The sequence below is a fragment of the Protopterus annectens genome, chromosome 1.part2 (assembly GCF_019279795.1).
Source record: "Protopterus annectens isolate FY-2018-M chromosome 1.part2, PAN1.0, whole genome shotgun sequence".
Classification (NCBI taxonomy): Eukaryota; Metazoa; Chordata; order Ceratodontiformes; family Protopteridae; genus Protopterus; species Protopterus annectens.
Window position 1 is genome coordinate 889488142 of NC_056727.1, and position 23169 is coordinate 889511310.

The 23169-nt window shown below is 36.6% G+C and overlaps 1 protein-coding gene across 4 annotated transcripts in view; it reads left to right on the plus strand.

Annotated features, from left to right (window-relative positions):
* Positions 1-23169, plus strand: part of TFAP2E (transcription factor AP-2 epsilon) — a 213204-nt gene that overhangs the window by 6285 nt on the left and 183750 nt on the right. The window lies entirely within an intron of this gene.

Genomic DNA, 23169 nt, shown 5'->3' on the forward strand with positions numbered 1-23169 from the left:
GAAATGTAGGCATCAAGTCTCTAGTTCACCAATGGATAACATGGATTACATACAACAATGGAAACAAACTGATTCAAAGAGTAACAAAGAACATGCAGGGCTGTTTATGTGATGAAAAATCCTAAGCTAGCAGAGCACAATACTAAGAATAAACATCATGACTATGTACTTCGAAAACCAAACCGTTGAACATATTTCTGCAGTTAGTTATCATTAGAAAGCACACACTTGCCCAAAGAGATTGTTTGCCACGGAAAAATACTGATATTTATTAGGGTAACATACTGCAGGCATAAAGATTTAAAGCCACTTTGTAAGCATGGAATACATACCTAACCATTTCAGCAACTTACTAATGTAGCAGAACTACATCAACAGTACAGATCAGAATGCCTTCTGAAACAGGCCTATATTTCTCAGGAAATAAGCCAACAGAGTCCTTGATGAATGCTAATTCATTGATCGGATGTGGATGCTTGTGTTCCTGAATTTTGTTTCCTAATGGGTGTTAAATTGATTAATGAATCTGGAACTAATTTACAACAACCATGGCAGCTTTCTTTCCCCACAGCTAAGTGCCCGCTGGTCGACCTTGCCGTGCACATTGGAAATATTAAAGAATTGTTAAACCGTAAACATTTATCTTTTCAGATATCCTGAGCGAAACAGTTTTATCCAAACAAAGAAAGTATGCGAGTTTGGGGGGTGCGCGCGCGCGTGTGTTTTAGGGGTGGGGTGGGTTTTAGTCTTGTATAGGTGGAAGGGGGATTCCTTTAGCTATAACGTTTACTGTTCAGTTGTACACAGGTTTAAAACTGTAAGGATTTTATGAATATTTCCCAAGTAGGCACACCACACCAGCCAGTAGTAACATATACAGACAAAGTTTGGTTGCCTGAACAGTGTTTACCTGTCATGCATACCTCTCAACCCCTTAGTGCAAAATATCCAAAAAAATGACGGAAGACAAAGGCTCAAAATCAGGGACAGATTTTTAAATATTGCTCCTAGAAAATAGCTGGGATAACAGGTTTTGCCTTAGCACACATTTTTCTGTGGGATAGAAAGTCTGAAACGTAAACAGCTGGCTTTATTTAATGACTTACATCCTCAATGTTTTGTCAGGAAAAAAAACTATGACATGAAGAACAAACCAGAAATATGAGGCAAAAATCTAAACATTCTGGGAAAATCTGGATAGCTGAGAAGTATATTTCCAAGTGCTAACATTCTTCGGGTTATGCGTATTGTAATTGCCGTGGTTTGCAAAACATTTTTGTAGTAATGCTGTGCTGTGAATTGATCCCTGCTAATGAGCATATATTATCAACTGTGAACCAAATCTAAGGGTCGGTAGAGCCTCTACCGTAGAGGACAGGAACTTCTAAGTTTATTGACTAGCAGTTCTTGGCTCTAAGAGACTCATGCTTGCATAGTGTAGAGTGGCTAGGTATCCGGATTTAAAGGGAAGTTAGTCATACCTCTCAACCTCTTAGAGAAGGAGATCAGGACAAAACCTAGATAATGTGGGGAGGAAGACCCCAGAATAGAGACACATTTTAAATATTGCCCTTATAAACTATATTAAGTCTGAAACTCAAATGTATACCATTATTTGGTGACTTCAATCCTTAGTGACTTGCCACAAAATCACAAATGTTATGAGGAACGGACTAAAATATGAGATCAAAATTTGGACCGTTGTGATGTATGACGTTAGTTATTATGGCAGTCAAAAAGTGCGCTGATGTGGCACACCTAAATGATTATTTTTTAGAGGCAAGACTTTTTTTATCATGTGTAAACATTTACATTTAATCCAACTTTGCAAATATTTTCTGAGTATAATTTGCTATTTATCGACCAAGATCAGTTTGTTCGAAATTGTATAAAAGTATGCTACTTGTGCAAACCACGGAGAGAACAAATGGGGTGTGGGGGGTAGAAAATGCAAAAATATAGTAAAGTATGCGGGGGTCGACAAGCTTTACCAATTGTCTCCGTTTTACTGGGACAGTTTGGTTTGTGACCTGCGAAAAGCACAAGAAATGGCCAAAGTACAAATATATTAGGACATATATTTTCTAATTTTTATCTAAATATTGTCTTAATTTTTTATACTTTGTTTAACACTCCAAATGATAACAGCAGAAACAACCAAAAGTTTATAGCAGAAATTATTATTTTTTACTAATAACACGTAAATAAGTGTGCATTTTGTGACTTCTGAAAAAGTTGCATTTTTAATGACAGGATCCCAAGTACACAGGGGAAGTGTTATTTTTCTTGACCTAAACTTCTCATTTCCCTACCAACACATAAAGGACAAGTGATCCTTTAGACCTGGATACTTGTGGACAAAGATTAATAGACTGTAGGGCATCTTGGAAAATGTTAAGGTAAAACCCAGAACACTCCGCAAAACATTTAGCTTTTCAGGTATAAACTCTTAATTTGTGTTCTGTATTTTGGATAATTAGGAAGTCACATTTGCGCTTAACCATCTGCATGAATTATACATTTGTAATAAGGAAGAGGCAGTGATAGAAAGTGTAAAGTTAAATCTTTGTAGTTTCTGGGAGTTATTGTAGTTTGAAAATACTGAATGGTAGACGATCATTTTGTGTTTAAATTCTCAAAAAGTACATTAAGAGCTGTTGGCTGTTACTGTTACAATAAATAACCCCAAAGTATTTTCGGTTGGAGGATAAACGCACACACACACACACACACACACACACACACACACACACACACACACACACACACACCTGTCTGAAATCGAAAATATCGCACGTCTTTTTTTTCCTTAACGAGTATCTTATATGTCTTAAATAATATATTAGAGATGTCAGTGCAAGCAAACTTACTATGTCTGCTGCTGAGGGGCGGTGGGTGGATGTGGGGTATTGTTAGAGAAAGGGACAACTACACAGATACTGAAAAATAAAGAAATAAAACGGAGAAAATAAAGAATCAAAGAAAAGAAAAAAGAAAAAAACAAACAGATGGGGTGACGGCGAAAATGGACGGGGTTGTTCTGACGAAAACAGTCAGTGATTTTTACAGAGATCAAAACTGCATAGTGAGATATTGGAGTTTGACAGGACCATGGTAGACCATTGCAGGTTTTGTAGGCTTAATCTTTCAAGATTTTTATTAGCAGAAATTGTTAACTGTTAATTTTACACAGTGAAGCATTTAAATGATATACTGATTTTCATAGCAGACATGAGCTTTCTCGCCTTTCTCTGAATTATAACACGAACAATAACAAATTACCTGAATACACCAGAAACAACACACTGAGCATAATATATCATATATCTATGATATCATATCTATCTATCTATCTAGCTATCTATCTGTCTGTCTGTCTATGCTACACTAATGCACAATACTGTTTAGGGTAACTCTTCATGCACATTCTAGTTATATATGCAGGGAGTGTAGGAGAGTGCATAATCTATTACCCCGGTGTAAGACGTACTACAGTCAGTAACAGAAAACAAAGTCTTCACCCTGGTTATATACAGGAAAGGTAGGCGCATACATCACGTATTGTACTGCTCTAAACACACCAGCCTTTTAATAATCTGCATCAGTCAGTTTCTAATGTTATTTCACTGATGCCTGTGCTTCTGTTCCATTTAGCATTTTTATATTACATTTACTGCATTGCAGCAGATACGCTTCTACCGATGCCTTCTGCAGTATATTTACTTTTCTTGAAGACATGTTTATTAAGTGCATTGATCACCTTAAGTCAAGATGCCAACTACAGCAGTTCATCTTCGGGGGAGCCTCAAGTTAAAATAACAACCATCTCGCATAGTTACATTTATAACTAAAGTATGTGCGCAGTTTTCTGTTTCTTTTCATTATTACTAATAGTATTCATAAGATAAAAGACTTCTGTCCCTCCTTACATATTTCAGAGTATTGCTTCAAGGTATCTGGCCTTTGCCCCGTCCTTCTGCCTTGCATGAGACATTAAACTGAAATACCTTCCTGGAGCAATGAGGAGATAGAGGGCTCACAGGACAGGGAAAAGGTGGGAAGTTTTGATTTGCAACCTACTATGGATTTAAAGGAACAGAGGGAGACATGGGAGACCTGGTAATGTGGGTCATTTAAAAGGTGGGGGATGGGAGTGGTCAGATGAGGGTGCAGCAGCACTTATGGGGAAGCACAGAAGTTAAGGGAAGTGACTCGTTCATTGCACAATGTATTTTTAAGTCTGTATTGCTGTGTGCAGCTGCTGCACTTTGAATGCACTCCTACTTGCATGTTTCTCTGAGATACAATCAGAAGACCATGAATGCTGAGTGGCCTTGAGCTTTGTGAGATTTTCCTTATTTGTAAGTGTAAGCAAGTAAACACCGCAGTAAAGATACAATGGAAATAATTAATATTCCTAAGCAACTTGAGATATCAGAACACATTTCTCTGTGGGAAGTTGCGATATGAAAGGACTATGCCACTTGCTGGATGACGAGTAGCAAGTGTGTAGCTAGGCATACTCTTTCTACTCTGCCGAGTACTAGATATTACTTAGAGAAACCATGGCTTTTATTTAGGCGATATTATGTTCACAGCTGTTTAAATCAAAATATAAGATTACACAGCTTGATAAAATATATATTTAATGGTTTTAAAGGGAAAGGGATGCAACCATTTGTTACGTGCTGGGTAGGTGGGAGGTAGTGTGTCAGACTGCCAGGCGGGCTGGGGAGACAATAATAACAGCACACGAGCATAAAATTAAATTTTCTCGCTACACCCCTGATCACTAAGAGAAAGCCTAAACTGACTCTGTTCCTCCTTTTCTTTGTTCCTTTCTTCCTCCCTCCCTTCATTTCGTCTTTTCCTCCATCATCGAGTGAGTGGTTCCAGGTAGGGTTACCACCTGTCCCACTTTGCGAGGGACAGTCCCTCTTTGGGCAGTTGTGTCCTGCAAAATATTGTGAGAAAATGGCAAATGTCCTGAGATTTTAGGACAAAAGTATTTTCTATATTGTATGTAATAGTTGCATAAAACAGTTATTCTGTATCTGAAACACCTACATATTATACGAAACAGAATAAGGAACAAAAATGCTACAATAATAAACTTTTATTCAGGCAAACAACTGAAGTTCTGTCCTTTGTACTGGCCGTAGGTATGTTTTGCCCTGCAAAATCTGATGTTTGTAGCACAAATGTCCCACTTTGGCCATTTGGAAAGGTGGCAACCCTAGTTCCAGGATGAAACAGTGAATTAGTTGCTATCCAGTCTTTGTACCTGGGTGATATGAAAACAAAAATACGTACACTCAGAGCACAGTACATTTAGAATAAAATATCTCAGACATCGACGTAGCTTGTAGGTTTTACCTTCACGAAATAGGGAAATGCCGCCCAAAATTAAATGATCGCAAGGACTATTTTTGTGTCACTTTATTTATATGAAAGCGTTTTTTTGCCTTTACTATAACATCAAATGATATAAGCTTTGCTATGAAAAGTTGGAGAAAGGCACCTCGTCTAGTTTAGTAGAAAACGAAAAACAAAACGTATTGTCACATGAAAAGCATTGATGTTCATTTGTTTAACAGATACAGGAATAATTAGTACTTTATAATATTGCTACGGTTTTCACTGCAGCAGCTTCAACATTATGTTTACATATACCCTTTTAAAGTACTCTTAGTGGCACTGACATACGCCGATGGTTTACAAAACAGGCAATACATGCACCCTATTACTGTCAGATACGAGTTTTATACGTAATGCGCTTTCGTTCTTACTGTCAGTTTCCTATTTTTTCAGTAATACCTAATATTTTATGATAACTGTGTTTACGTCTTATTCCACAGATTATTTCTCCCAATTTCTCTGTACAAGTGCCTGCCCATGTAATTAATTGTACACACTTTGGGGTCAGTATATTTGTTTTAACTGGACTTGAAAGGCGCAGTAAGAATACACCACACTCCCTTTAACATTGCAGCCAACAATGCAGCCACTAGCTTCAGGCTTACTGATCTTAAGTTCCACTTTTTTTGGTAAACTGATAAAATACGGGGAGCCCAAAAATTAAACTGGTGCTAGATATTATACTGTAAGTTTTTAATTACAGGTGTACGATACTAACTTTTGCTGATTTCCGTACATGCAGTTTCTTAACATACTTGGGGCTGTTAACAAAGTTCTGAACATGCGTTCACTTAATTATGGGTGCAATTCTTTATTTGTATTCAGTCAATTTTTACATACAGTTTCCGTACATTTATTTATTTCAACTTTATATTTTTGTTCATACTGATGACGAATTTTGCAATATTTCAAACAAATCTGAATCCCGATTAATATAATTCACTAAGCAAATATCATTGTACCGCCTTTTTACTATTTTTCAGCAGAACTTTTGTAATTTATTTTCCGTCTAAAGAGAGCAGTACAGAAAGAAGAAAAAATGGACCGTTTCACTTACCTTGCATTTTACAAAATTTCTTAATAGTTCAAGAACTTAGATATTGAATATATGCTTCTACTGAAGATCATTAATTTTATTTTTTATTTCTGAGCTGTGTATTTCACTGGAATGCATACACTTATAGTACATTGTAGGAATTTAATAATAAAAAGGTACAGTAAAATGTCCATTGGAAGATTCATCATTTGTTCTGTACTGTAAGTATACATATTCCAGTAAAATACATAGCTAAAAATGAAACAAACTTCAGTTGCTTCAATATAGAAAACATTTGACATCTAAACCCATGTAAATAATATGTACTTGTTTACTGAATGTTTATGCTTTTTTTATGTATGATGTCATGTCAGATAGCATTTTGTTCAGTCTAATTTATTAATGAATATTCTGATAATAGCATTATATTTTATTGCCACGATGTCAGTTTTAAATTTAATTTGTTGCTTTCACAAGGGCCTTATCACAATTATTTTTGTAAATTATAACTGGTAAGAAAAAAATAAATGAACACGTCTGAAAAAAATGAGTTCTGCAGCTTTATTGAATGGTTTAGAAATGCAAACTACATTAACGGTGTTTTGTTTACCAGTACCCTCAAAGTCCCATTTTTTGCATTTTATTGGCTGCTGTAGTAATACGCGACTGAGAAGTGTTACTTCTTAGTCACAGATGAATTCATTTATGTACCATAAAATGCATCTGTACTTACAATTTATATAGTGAGGGGCCTAGTTATGGAAGGGGAAAAAAGTGAAATGGCAACACTGTGTAGCTCATTTTAGTATCGCATGAACGTATATCTTATTGATAAATGCTATCAGATTTACATATATTAAAGGAGCAGTCATGCTGTAAAAGTGGAATTCTGCAGCAGTTAAAGCTGTATAGCGGTAGGAACAGCAGTACACACTGTATAAATAAGCAGCATGCTCACAGGAAGTGAATGGTATACAGTCTTCTTTTTGAGGGGTTGCAGCATGACTATATTACACTGTATACAGTTAGCTTATTGTTGGGGAAATCAAGTCTCGGGGAGTTGAGGTTCTAGGAATTTTCATTCTTTGAGCAGTAACGCAGCCATTTTTTAAACATGGACCATCAATCTGACAACACCTGAACAGTCTAAAGTGTTAGATCTTTAAAATGACGTATAATCAAGTTCTTTTGAAACCACGTGTGATTTATCTCTGTGTCTTTTTTGTTGATTGTTTATACCTTAAATTTGTTGTTTAAGTTAACAATGTTCTGTTTAGTTTGACCTTTAAAATATATGGCTTCGAAGTAAAAGTATGTCAGAAAATAGCCTCTTAATGCATGAACTATGTGATAGCTTTCCATCTTGCCTTTGTAAGTAGGAAACAAGTGCTTAAGCCTCTCCTTTAACTTTGTTTTCTAGATTTGTTCTATGACTCTTTAACTATGCTGTCCCTCGTTGTTTTTTTCCCCTTCAACATTGCTACAGGTAGTTGTCAAATCAGTGAGTATTTTTAGTCCCAGATTATTTGGAGATATTCTTCATAAATATGCCCTTTCCGTTTTTTTTTTTACTTAGCTTCTGTTATGATTTTTTTGTTGCTGTTTTTACTTAAATGAAAACACTTTATAAGACACCATGTCATGTTTCTTCCCACTTTCATTATTCTTTTGGATTTCTCTGGCACCTAGTTTATTTACACCCAATAACAGTTTTAATTCAGGGAGTCTATTAATATTTTTTCTTAAAGATTGTGCATTAGAAAACCTTTTCTGTACTGATAAATCAAAAATGGCAATGTTGTGTCTCAAAGACAGTACTAGGTAGAATGATCCAATAGTTCCACACAAAGAGTTTTTAAATCAGAAAAAAGTTAAGTGAAGTAGAAGATGTAAAACGTGTGCATTTGTTTATGTGTTTATAGGTCTGTGTCCAGGACATGCATCCTGAACCAGGGCTAATTTTAGGTGCAACTGAGGAAAGACAAAAAAGTGCAGTGTAGAAGGCAAATAAAACATATATGAGAAAACAGAATAACCATGACAAACAGGTAAAGCAGTAAACAGACGAAAGTGTGTGTGTGTGTGTGTATGTGTTTGTGAGTGTATGTGTGTGTGTATATGTGTGTGTTGGGGGGAAAGTGAACAGTAAGACTTTTGGAGGAAGGACTGAAATACAAGGTTTTTAACAAAGTAATAAAAAACAATCAGACACATGAGAGTTGTGCATGAAAACACAGAGAGAGAGAGAGAGATATAGAGAGGAAGAAATAAGTAAGCATATGGAAGATTACTCATGCAGTTACAGGATGGTGGTACCTAAAAAAAAAAAAAAAAAAATAAAAAAAAATAAACAACTAAAGGGAGCTTGACCTTAATTTGATATCCAGTATAATGTGAACAATGCTAGTTGTGACAGTATGGCCATGAATATGTTTAATATATTGGGATATGCTACAGGTGATTGTGTATATTTTATAAGATTTTGTGGTTGTTTTTCACTAGAGTTTGAGAACTAATGATATAACACAAGACACAATAACAAAAAGTGCATCCTTTAACTGTCTGTGTTTACTCACTATGGATGTAGCAATGTATCTTCTTTGTGTAGATTGAGAAACATTATTCTGTTAGTGTAGTTTTACATTTTCAAACAGAGCATAGTTTATAGAGTTTCAAAATACAAATTTCACAGGACTGTCTCAAAATACTTTTTGCGACATATGCATCGGATAATGACATTGCTGGAACTGACAACAACATATAATAACAACTTTTAAGTACATTAATAAATGTAATAATGTTTGCAGCCATGCTATAGCACAATGTGCAGTGAAGGAGAACAATACACTTCCCAGAGTAAAGAAGGCAGTTAACTAAAGATGGACTAATGTCTTGGGGTGAGTCCCCAAACTATTTTAACAATCCTCCAAATAAAAGAAAATTGGATATTAACTTGCATGTTTTTAATGAAATGCATTTCAGTGAATTGCTCTACACCCACCAAGAGTACTAGAAATCATTGTTTTGTGTGGTTTAATTGAAAAGTTCCTCTGTCTCTTTATGTTTTATATTGACACTTACCCCAGCTGGAATTAAGGAGGCACAAAACCACACTAATGGGAAATGGGAACTTATACGTTCCTACTTTGCCTCCACCACCTACTGCAAGCTCGCATGTTGACTTAACGTTTGTTTTCAGACTCTTAATATTATTAACATTGTTCTATGTCCATCTCTCTTGAATGCCACCTCTGAATTTTTTCTTCACCACGTCTGGCTATCTTTTCTATGTCAAAAAACATGTCCTCAAATCATTCTATACATTGTCAGTTTCGGGTTCCATATCATGCCTCTGTGTCCTCAAATATCTTCATTCCTTAGAAGTGCTCCTTTCCTGTGCCCTGTTTGTACTTGTGCAGTAGCTTCAGGCATCCTTGGCTAAGGATTTGTGGATAGATCTCTTCATAAAATTGCTTTAACACATCCATCTGTAGCATGCATGTAATGCAGTAATGCTGTACTTAGCACCATCTTGCTCTATAACCCAAGGATCTGCTGTATAAGGGGACATCAGGACATGAGAAACTATATCCCTGGTCAGAAATGGCAGTTCAACCATCAGTGACTTTGATATCCACGTCCTTTGGCTAACAGGCAGCACAAGACACATAGAAAATTACTCATATTTATCTCATGGCAGACTCATTTGAACAATGATAATATTTTGAGAACCCATAGAATTTCCATAGGAGCTTTTGTGGAAGTTAAAGAACACAGAACTGATGTCATCACTACAATAGCTTCCATCTGAAGGATGAAGTGTTGCATATGCATTATGTATTTAAGAAATGTGAAAATGCTACTTAGTCATACAGCTTTAACCTCAAGGCCTTGCTGACTCATAAATAGGCAGTCTGGGATTGGAGTTTCTTAGTAAACTTTTGCAGGGTGTGAAAATTGATATTTTAAGACAAGTAACTGATGTACAGGAGTGGGATGGAATACTGATGTGATACACTCCAAGTCTGATTCAGCTGCTGGGAAGAGAGAAAGTTCCATCATCTCACAAGTCGTGTATTATTTGTTTATTGGCATTTGTTTACTGAGATGGTCCATTGGGCTGAAAGAACCCATTTTCAGTGGAGGCCCAGGGAGAAAAGCTCCATAAGTAAAACACAATTAACAAAATTAAACAGAAAAAACATTTTACAAACATTGGTTAAAAGTTTACATAGAGTTTGTTGACAACTAGTACAAGCAAAATTGGCAAATAAACACACACACACACACACACACACACACACACACACACACACACACACACACACACACACACAAGTGTGTGTATATTATATATACATATATATATAGCAGATTATAGGAAATCTACAGGAGTGAATATATACAGTAGCAAACATTGGGAAAAGGTGGCGTAGAGAGTGACGTTATATAGAGAGAAGGATTAAAGTAATGTTAGGTAGGGACAGTGATAAGTTAGATAAAGAAGTGAAAATAGGAACAAGGTAAAGTGTAGGGAGTATATTTGAAGATACTTAATTTTAATGGAATACACATCTATATTTTAATTAGATCATAAGACACCTGACTGGAATCCTATATCTAATGTCCAAAATATCATTTCACAATGCATATGATGCTGTGTGGAAGAGTTTAGCTGTTTGTTTTTATGTGAGGCACCTGGAGTGTGTGGACTACCTGGACTAAGTAAATAATATATGGTGTTATAAACTTCGCTGGCATACAAAAAGGTGTGGCAGACAGACGTGTCTTAACAGGTTTTTAAATGCAATTCTTTCATCATATGGACACCACTTCTGCCTGTAGTCAGTGTAGCAGTTTAAGTTGTTTTACTTCTTTTCTTTAACTGGTAGTAGATGGATCAGAGAAAGCTTCTTGCACTTCCAACAATCATGACTGAGTCTCTCCAACCATAACTTCTTATGTGATCCCAACATGGATGTAAAGATTCACCTTTGGAATTTCACTTTGCTTTCCTGTTGAGAGAAATTTGTTGACATTCATGTCTCAGATACATAAGTTGGTTATGATCAAAGTCCTGAGTATAGTCCACTATATTAGCCATGATCCTAGCATGTGTGTGCATGCATATGTGTGTGTGTGTGTGTGTGTGTGTGTGTGTGTGTGCGTGCCCATATGGGGGGTGCAGGGGGTTTACCCCCCAGAAAAAAACAATGTTTTAAAGTTGCATGTGCCAAGGTTCTTCCTCAGCGTATGTGTAGTAGGCAGTTGAAGTTCCAGTGTTTGACATACAGTGGTTTACCTTCAGGATGTCAATGAAAGTGTTAGGCAACTAACTGAAGGTAAATCATATATATGTACAAGTGCATGTCATTAGATCTAAACTCCAAATAATTTAACATGACTCATCTAAAATTACTTCCTCTAACCTAGTATAACTTAAAAATTAAAAAAATGAGAAACGTTTTTGAAGGAGGCAAGGTCTCCCCTGCACACCCCATGTGGGGGGCTTTGCTCCCACTCCCCTTAATATATATAATAACCCTGTAGTTGCACTACAGTAGAAGAAAGGGAGAAAAACCTGGAAGTGCACCACCAGCTTGCACAATCCAACAGACTGTGATAAAGCAAAGTGCAATATTACTTACAAATAATACACACAGATTCATTTATTTTGAGCCACATAAGGGAAGGAAGTAAAATAAGAAAACAGCACATGGAAAGAAATTCATTTTTGTATTTATATTTTTTTCCCTGATATATGTGGTAATGTTGTTCCCCTTTTATTTTTAACTATACACTCTTTCTTTTGAAAGATACATTTGTTGTTAGAACATTACATACTGTAAAATATGTTCCTAATAAAATACAATATGAAGTCTTTTGAGAGCAATGTATTGTTACAAGATGAAGCTTTAGGACACAGTATAATGCCTTCTATGAAATATTTACAATGCTTGTCTTTTGAACTGCTTTTAATAACATTTTCTTTGATTACACTAAGGGAAGTGTCATGGTGCTTTTGGTGACAAGCGTTTTTTTCTATTTATATTTAAGTATTTTTATACACTATTTATATTTTTTATGGTAGGTTGTACATTAGTCTGCAGTTTGTTGTTTCCTTCTGAATGCAACTGAAATATAAAGAGAAAAGAATGTAAATGTCTGTTTATATTCACTAAAATATCCCCAGGGAAAGGAAACAATAGTTACAGAAATAAGTATTATTCATCAGTACTAAATGTTTGACATTGATTAAAGCCAAGAATGAGCCATTTAAAGTCCCTGCTATGCAAGGTAGGAATTATGTCATGCTTATTTGTAGTGGGGAACTGGACTTGCCTGCTCAACAGATGGTGCTTACATTTAGGACGGCCATCTTAGGTTTAGTGGCGGTTTATTTTACTGCCATTGTATATTAACAGCTCATGGGTGAAAACTAGTATAACTCATTGAAGCTACAACCCTTGGATGCAGATTGCCATACAAGTGAAAATAATGATTTTGTTAAAGGAAATACATAATTTTATATCCCTATAAATCTACAAATAATAAGAAATGATGTTCGAATGCATGATAATAATATAACGTTTACATTACTGTGTCATGTACAAGTTTTCCATTTGCTTTAATTAATATTTAACCATATCAAATTTCTTTTCCTTTGTAAGCTTTTTTTCTGTCTGTCCCTTAATATGTTCCATTTTGGTGACCTTCTCACCTGATGCTGTCTGGGCTTTCTTGACTGACGAGTACATTCCCAGGAACATATTTATGACAGGAAGTCTATCTTGTTAGTCAGAGACAGGTGCTTGGATAGTCATATTATCTGAAGAAGGTAGGACTTTATCAGTGTTACTGTGAAGGTGTCACATACAACATACTTACAACTATTCAGTTATTTGTATTCATGTCGGTGTGATATGTGTTGTTTATTCTGCACTGTGCATCTATTATGTTGTTGGTTCTTGGCTGTTACCAGATGGTATTCAAGAACCTGGATAGAGTGCCCCCTCCACAAGTAAAACGGACATCTCTCTTTGTTTCTTACATATGTTGGCAGTTCCAAGAACTGTAGCTGGTATTATAAGCACTTCAGTTGTATAATTTTTTTATATCAATTTATCTCATCTGTTTCCTTTAGTGATAATTCAGTGGGTTACAATATAATTAATCAACATCAAATTCCTCTTTAAATGAATAAGCAAATCATCAAAAGCCAGAAATAAAAATAGCTAAGCATATAAGTGATTGAAAAGACAACAGTATTTGACAAACCATTTCCGCACTTGCAATACAATATCACGTAAGAATAAATGACAAGTTCATAGAAAGCCAAGATTGATTTCTCCAGACATCATATAAGGGTAGGGTGCTATACTGTCCCAACTATAAATAACCAATTCAGTGGTCACTATATAAAGACTTATTGTGTTTGTTAACACTATCAAAAGAGCACTTCAGCCCTTTGGCCGTTATTGAAAATAGGCCTGGTCTTGCTGGAAAGTCCATTTGCAAAAATAAAAAAAAACATACAATCTATAATGTTTCCTGCTCTTCTCCTAACACTTTTATATGGATACAATAAAAAAAATCCATAAAGTTAAAATGCATCTTAACACAGGATAAAGCACCTCCAAACCATGCACCAATGTCTTCAAACCCACAAAACACACTTAACAATGCAGTACTATTTTCCCAAACCATTTCTCCATCACATTCACATTCTTTAATGTCAGAGAGACGTAGCCGATGCAGGACTGTTTACCTAACCTAGCAGATCTTGGCACATTGTGATCTAGTGACAATATAAAGCAACTAAATATTACTATGGGTAGTTATGCAATTATATAAACTGTGCCTTGATCACTTGATCACTTGTACTGATTACTCAGATGGCTACAATGGCTTAGCAAAGGCATGCAAGGAATTACAAATACCAGTTTGCCAGATCCCAAGCTATATTCTATTACAGTTTTAAATGGTTACAGTAAAAAAGTCGGTATTTTAAAACCAATGTAAGTCAGTTACATTTAATATATTTAGCACATGTATAAAGATATACAATGTCTGAATAATTCTTCTCTTTTCTGCCCTGATGGCAATGTCTTTCATATACAAGCTAGAATTTTGTCTTCTAGATTTTGTTTGAGGTTGTGTAATTTTGTGTACTAGATATGACTTAGCAATGTTACAAAGTTTGTTTTATTTAATTTATGATTGATTCACTGAATAAATATTCCGCAATGAACACAGTTTTCTGAAATGACTTTTTGTGAAATTGTACAAAAACACAGAAAAATATCACATTATATGGAGATCATGGCCTCTTTCCACAGGCAGGGAAGACTTGCACAATCTGTTAGCAAAATCCACTTAGAGATCGTCATGTCATTTGAAATGGGCAGATCACATGATACAATTAATTCACAGAAAAGTGCCGTTGCTGTTTTTGACAAAAAGAGTATGTCTCCAAACTTACTTATCAGCTTTGACTACTGCTGCTATTGGCTTTATTTAATTATGTAACATTTATAACCATTTAACTTATGGAGCAATATTTTCTTTACTCAATTTTCAGTGTTAATATGGTTTTAAATTTTTGTCAAGTACATTGCAAATTGGGAATTATATATGAAATAACATTTCTGATTAGTTTTTAAAATATTAATACAATGCTAACCAAATTATTGTTTTTTAGCTCAGATTTAACATTTGTTTTTCCTTATGCAGGAATAACACTTTCATGCTGCAAAAATGTTCAAATTGTTTTGAACTGGGAGACAAAATGAAACAAAATGTCACCTTTTATAATATAAATAGATAATCTGAACACATTCTTAATACATGATGATGTAGTCAGTTAATTGTATCACAGTGTTATCACAATTTTATGGGTTTTTAGGTCATAACAAATTCAGCTAAGTCCTTACACATATTCTGGATTTGCAGCATGTTTGATGTTGATAAAATATTCATTTCCACAGTGTGGCTGGGGATTTATTTAACCAGGGGAAAAATGCAGAGTTGGCCTAGAAGCACATAGAAAGTGTAAGAATTTTCTTGGATTGTACAGTTTTATGTGGAGTCTGTATGATACAGTCCCAGATATCATTTAATAATAATATTCAGACATATAACAAGAAAGCTAAATTATACAGCATATTTAGAAATCCTCAATTTTAGACTGACAGTAGCATATAGAAGTGATACATTCATTCATAGAAACTGTCCATAAGCATGCCATATGTATTCAAAACCATTTTAAACAGAGAATGCCTTGAATTTCTACTGTTCCTCATAATGATTTCAACCCTCAGCCAATGGCCCAGGAATGACAAGATATTTCCTAGCATTCACTGTGTAGATGATTTCATAACTACCTTTTCCATACAGTTAATGCAGGTGACATAGTATGCCCGAGGACTAAAGACCAGGTGTAATCTACAGAGATACTTGTTGCTTTAATAAAGTCTACCTAAATGAAGGCAGTGCATTATGAAATCTGGATTTTATAGAACAGTGCTGTACTTTAAAATCAGTACTATAAAAAAAGCTAAACAGCAAACTCTGAAAACTAAAAATCATATCATGTATACCCTAGAAGGGTTTATCAGAATTACAAATATAACAGCATTATAAACAATTATTTAAGCGTATTTTATAACAGTTTTTACTTTCTTGCAGATTTCAAAGGTCTGTAATACTCATTGATGCATAATGAAAACCAAATAATTTCAGCAGCAGATTAGTGTTTTACATTAATCTTACTTAATCATACCGTTGTTTGAAAATAAGCATGTTCTACAATATCACGTTTCACATATACATGCTAAAGTATGTTCAGTCATAGCACTAAGCAAGGTTCAAGGTTCAAGGTTCAAGGTTCAAGGGTTAATTTTCATTGCATTCTGCTAGTAGTTTTGCTGATCAAAATATTCACTTTAGTCTTAATTTTCTGTAAATATCACAGAACTGCACTTAGGAAAACAACCACAGAACTGATTATTAAAAAAATGTTAAGCTTAGTAGGTTACTGTGTGTTTTGATAAATGTATGTGTGTGTGTATTTGTGTTTGTGTGTGTGTGTCTATGTGGTTCCCTATCAGAAGCCTGAAACACTATAAGCCTGAAAATCAAAATCCTGAAAACTATAGACTGAAAGTTCAAAATCCTGAAAGACCAAAATCCTGAAACTCAAAATCCTGAAAACACAAAATGGACATACTGACGTCATTGTGGCTTTGCTATTGTTAGCCCTGTGGTGTTGGGTCATGCGTTGGGTTTAGGTAAGTGTGCGGTTGGCTTTATGTTAGGGTTAGGGGTGGTTTAAGTGAGTTAGGGTTAGGGCGCAGGTTAGGCATGTATGCAATAGTGACAAATATTGGGGTTAGGGGCAGTTTAAGTGAGTTAGGGTTAGGGTGCGGGTCAGGTGAGTGTGCGATAGTGACGGACCTTAGGGTTAGGGTCAGGGTCAGTTGGTAGATATTAGTGTCTTTATAGTGACATATTAGCATTATTTGTGTTTTCAGGATTTTGAGTTTCAGGATTTTGGTCTTTCAGGATTTTGAACTTTCAGTCTATAGTTTTTAGGATTTTGATTTTCAGGCTTATAGTGTTTCAGGCTTCTGATAGGGAACCGTCTATGTGTGTGTGTGTGTGTGTGTGTGTGTGTGTGTTTCTGTGTGTGCGTGTCTATGTGTGTGTGTGTGTGTGTGTGTGTGTGTGTGTGTCTGTGTGTTTCTGTGTGTGTGTCTATGTGTGTGTGTGTGTGTGTGTGTGTGTGTGTGTGTGTGTGTGTGTGTGTGTGTGTTTCTGTGTGTGTGTGTGTGTGTGTGTGTGTGTGTGTGTGTGTGTGTGTGTGTGTGTGTGTGTGTGTGTGTGTTAGATTTCAATTGAAAACACCAATATAGGATACAGTTCTGTATTATGCATACATTATATGAATACATTTTAGCACTGCTAAAGTCTTTGTTTCAATTTTTATTTCATACATTTCATTACTTCATACACTACCTGTGACATGGTTTGCAAGAAATCTGGGGGCATTAATAAAAGTATATATTTGTTATACTCAAAATTAATCTTGATTATGTTTACAATGGTACTAGTATACCCCTATATGTGGAACAGGCCTAGTGTACCCCTACACCTATCTGTGGTACAAACCTAGCAAACCCCTACACCCATCTGTGATACAAGCCTGGTAAACCACTAAACCCATCTGTGATACAAGTCTAGTATACCCCTACACCCATCTGCGATACAAGCCTAGTATACCCCTACATGTATCTGTGGTAAAAGCCTAGTAAACCCATACACCCATCTGTGATACAAACCTGGTAAACCACTAAACCCATCTGTGATACAAGCCTAGTAAACCCTTACACTCCCTACACCCATCTGCGATACAAGCCTAGTAAACCCCTACATCCATTTCTGATATAAGCCTATTATAACCCTACACCTATCTGTGATACAAGCCTAGTATACCCCTACACCCACCTGTGATACAAGCCTAGTATACCCCTAAACCCATCTAAGATACAAGCCTAGTATACCCCTACACCCATCTGTGATACAAGCATAGTATACCCCTGCACCCATCTAAGATACAGGCCCAGTGTACCCTTACACCCATCTGCGATATAAGCCTAATGTACCCCTACACCCATCTGTGATACAAGCCTAGTATATCCCTAAATCAATCTGCGATACAAGTGCAGTGTACCCCCACACTCATATGTGATACAAGCCTAGAACACCCCTAAATCCATCTGTGATACAAGCCTAATGTGCCCCTTCAACCATGAGTGTTACATCTAGTATATCCCATACACCCATCTGTGATACAAGCCTAGTGTACCCACACCTATCTGTGACACAAGCTTAGTGTACCTCTGAACCCATCTGTGAAACAAGCCTAGTAAGCCCCAGGGAGGGTGGCCTAATGGTTAAGGTGTTTGCCTTTCAAACACAAGGTGCAGTGTTTGAGTCTCACAAGGGATAATTGGCTAGGCTTAAAATGGCTCACAAGGGCAGTTAGCTTAATACTAATCTATGAACCTATGAACCTATACACCCATCTGTGATACAAGCCTAGTGTACCTTTACACACATCTGTGATACAAGCTTAGTGTGCCCCTTCAACCATGCGTGATGCATCTAGTATACTCCTATACTCATCTGTGATACAAGCCTGGTAAATCACTACACCCATCAGTGATACAAGCCTAATGTATCCCTACACCCATCTGTGATACAAGCCTAGTGTACTCCATGACCATCTATGAAACATGCCTAGTGTATCCCTACACCAATTTGTGATACAAGCATAGTATACCCCTAAACTCATCTGTGATACAAACCTAGTAAACTCCTACACCCATCTACCTATCTTTGGTCAACTTAGGTGGCTTGTAGCAGCAACCAAAGTAAGCATTTTGTTTTATCCTGGCATGTAATAAGGGCAGTTTGTGTGAGGGTCTGAGTCACTGGACCACATTTCCAGCTTTTGTATTGCTTTTGTGTTGCTAGGCCTATTCAAAAGTCCCACTTGTAAGTGGAATTTGCATATCCATCAGCTGCTTAACAGTTAGAAATATAAACTTAGTGTTGTCTCAGAAATCCATTGACATCAAAACTATGTGCTGAGCCAAAATTAATCTGGCTACAGACACTGATATAGGCATGTTTCTTGTCTCACTGGTCTGGGGCCAGCCAGAATGGGGTAAAAGATAGGCATACATATTAGCCTATGACCATTGCCACTGCCACCAGCTAACAGCAGTAATGAGATTAGAAGACTGCAGGGAGTGTTGATAATAATTAGCCCAACTAATTAAATGGCGGGGCCCTTAAAGTAGGTCCCCAAAGGGCTAATATCTTTCTTGGAAAGGACTGTGAGGCTAAAGCACTGGGCCATGTTGGGCTACCTGTCTACCACACATATTGTTAACTACAGGCTGGAAGATGGATAGGACAGTCTGGTCAAGGGCTGACCTTTGTGCTCTTAGAGAAATACCCTATGACATCAATGGAAGAATGTGATAAGCTTTTCTAATACTGGGATGGAGAGGTCCTGTTACAGGACATGAATGGCAATAACCCAACACTAGTATCTTTTAGATACATCTTAAGCTTAACAGGGTAATGTGAGAGACTCTCGCTGGACAATCTTTTACAGGAAAAAGCTGCCACTGTACGAAATGAAATAGGGTACTGCATATATATATAAAGAGTACCTTTCTGAAGCAAACATTATGTAAAAATGTATTTACGTGGAAGGCTTATTTTGTTATGGAAATACTTGAGGGTAGAATCACTGTGTCATTAATGGAATAGCAGAACAGAGATACAGGCTATATCACACAATTCAAAACTGGCCCTTCCTAACAGCATGGCAAGCAGAAACATTCACTATAACAAGCTAATAATATAAAAAAGCTGTAAAGCAGAGTAACAACACAGGAGTTGCTATAAAAACAAAGCCAAATAATATAAAACACAATGCTTATACTGTACATGGATGAGGGCGAGGCTGAGGAATCACAGATTCAACATACTTGTCCTTTTAAACGCTATATGGTAGGTGAAGTAATTGTACAGCAAGACAATGCCTGGTTATTTTCTAGTGACCTCTGATCAAGACCTGCAAAATAACCAAAACAAGGAAGCTGTGGGAACATGCACAGCTGAGTTGCTACTTTGCGATGCACAGGTTGCCATAATGCTGTAGTCATGGGGACTTACATGTGAGGAGCTATAGTTTAAGTAGTTTTATAGTAAATAGCAGCATGCTGGGGGTCTTACCAACAATACCCCTACTCTTCAGGAGACAGGTTATACCTGTTGGAGCTCTTGCATTCGCTGTACCTGGAGTGAATGTGGGTTTCAATCTCAGCAGCTTTGACAGTTTAGTTTCAGAACTGGGTTTCAAGACTCTATGTATGGACTGCATATTAGGCTAGATCAACATTTGTGCTGACATTTGTGGGCATGAGATACTGAAAATGTATATCTGCAATATCATCTGAAAATAACAAAGCTGTAATCATCATGTCCCAAATTGCTCGACCTTGGCTGCATGGTGATATGCTGTCCATGATATCATAAACTTGACAAAACACACCTTGGTAGGGCCTGAATGCCCACCTTGAATGTATTTGACTTAATGCTGAGAATGTGGACACAACTTTTGCTCTTCAAATACAGAGACTGAATAACAAACAGTAGTAGCCCCAAGACTCTCTGATGTTATATGACCTCCTAAAGGGTATTTTAGGGTGCACAGTCACATACCTTTCTAGGTCAACAAAATGCCTGCAAACAGTGCTGACAAACTCTCATACCTCTTCAGTGTTTGTTCAAGAATGTCCAGTTGTTCTTCTGTTCCATGTCATGGACTGATTCTGTACTACCTTCCTGAATTAGATGCTCGGCTATTAGACAATGTTTCCTTTTCAACACCTTTGCATAAGCTTTCTAAGGCAGAATGGGGCATTTTGATTCTAGTTTAAATAGAACACACCTTCATATCTCTTTTTTGAAAGTGGGGAACACAACCACACTTTCCTAGTCCAGAGACCCCATTCCAGCTTTCAACTCATCATTGAAAAGGCAGGTTAACTATGACTCCTCAACAATGTTTAGGCCTTTAGCGTTTCACATGGCTCTCCACTACTCCCACAGCCTTAACACAGTGGAATCGTTTCACCTCCTCTGCAGACACGGATTTAGTTGCACTATACATTTATAGCAGTGTCTCCATAGAGGAGAGCTTGTCCACTGAATCCAGAAATTCCTGAAAATGGTCCTTTCTCCTCTTAGCAGTGTCTGAAGTCATAGTCAGCATTCATCCACATCTGAAGAGAACACACTTTTCTGGTATAATACGTTAATTTATAACAGTATAGAACAGACTTCTGTTATGAAGGAAAATATTAGAAGTACAATATAATTATTCATGGACTGTGAAAATGGTTCTGCTTAATGCCTCATTGTCTTTCTTCTGTTAGGCTATTTACAAATGTGTCAACAGTGGTCTATCTGTCTCCACATATTGTAGTTACAAGGGGAGTAATAGGTCAGCAAATGTCCTCATCCCATATGCCACCTCATTGTATTACACTACCCTAGAGGGACTCATGCATGGCCCATGCCTTTTTCAGGGCATACATTCTGTATCCACCCACTTTGGTTTATTCATAAGGTTGGCAGTGTGTCTTTCCTTATCTATAAATTACATTTTTATCCTATATCAAAGGCAAGGATGATCACACATTTATGCAGAATACAGCAATAGGTATCTGATACCAGTCAATATAATGGCGTTCTTTGTTTGCTGACTGGGTTATAAATCATTGCAGTACTTGTGAAAATATTTTTTAAACTGTAGAGTATAAGGGACTCCTGGTGGCCACATGACCTAGGTGTGTCACAGCATTTATTGCCCTGCGGGCATGCTCTGAGTGTGAGTCACTCAGTATATATATTTTTCTTGTTTGGCAGTTTAGGCTTTGAAATGTTTGACTTGCGTATAAGCTGGTTTAACCTGATACCACCTATTATTTAAGATTAGTTATAGGAATATATGCTGTCTTTATTGTTTTGTGTGTGTGTGTGTGTGTGTGTGTGGTAGAGCACAGATTAGCAGTCTAAATAAAGAAGAACATTGCTTTCCAATAGTAACACTTACATAATGCGTAATCCCTTTCATGTAACTATAAACCCTAATTCAGTTGGTAGCTAGATCTGCACATGTTTTATTCTGTGTCAGGCCCACAGCTAACATTTTCATTTCAGTAAAACGATGTTGCAGAGTCCAGACTGATCATGTTATTGTTAATAAAGTAATCATAATACCACCATACATTATCTTCTGGTTTGCCTCCACGTATTGTAGCAACTGTAAACAAGTGACTGCTGTTAGTGGGAGGAGTGCATTACAATAAATCTACCTAGGGACAAAAGCAGTACCTGGCAGTTATCTTTTTTTTTCCAAACTCATGAGGCATAAAGGTAACAGTGTGATGGAGGCTTGCTATTCTCAGCAACAGTGTGTTAATTTTGTAAAGCTAGTGCCCTGGATTGGTACCTGTATGGAAGGTTTGATTTCTTGTATAATCCAGCTAACACATTATCTCTCAGGTGAAAACACATGAAAAAGCAAAACTGTCTTGAAATGTACAACTTTCTCTTTAACTGTGATCCACTAAGAGGACCTGAAATGGTCTGAGATGGGCAGTCACAATTTTCTTATTACCCATCCCACATACAGGCTCTTCCCAGCAGTTAAAGTGAACATCCAGAGTGTTATATGAAGAGTCTGAGATCAAGGTATGGGAAGTTGGCATAATGGTTAAGGTGTTTACCTTACAAGCATAAGGTGCAGGGTTTGATTCTCACAGAAAATAAATTGTTGGGCTTAAAATGGTTGGGCTCCCAAAGGTAGTTAGCCTAGTACTGAATTAAGTGATAGTTTGTTTTTATGTGCGTAGTTGAGAAACAATATCTGTTTAGTTTGTGCCTAGCATTGTCACTGTACTGAGTCAAATAATAAGGGTTTCAAGCAACAGAATGTTTGTGTGTGTGTGTGTGTGTGTGTGTGTGTGTGTAAGTGTGCATGTGTGTATAATATACATACATAGCCCAGCTAGACAACCTAGTCATCAAAATAATAAAATAATAAACATAATGGATTTCAAATGTTTTCA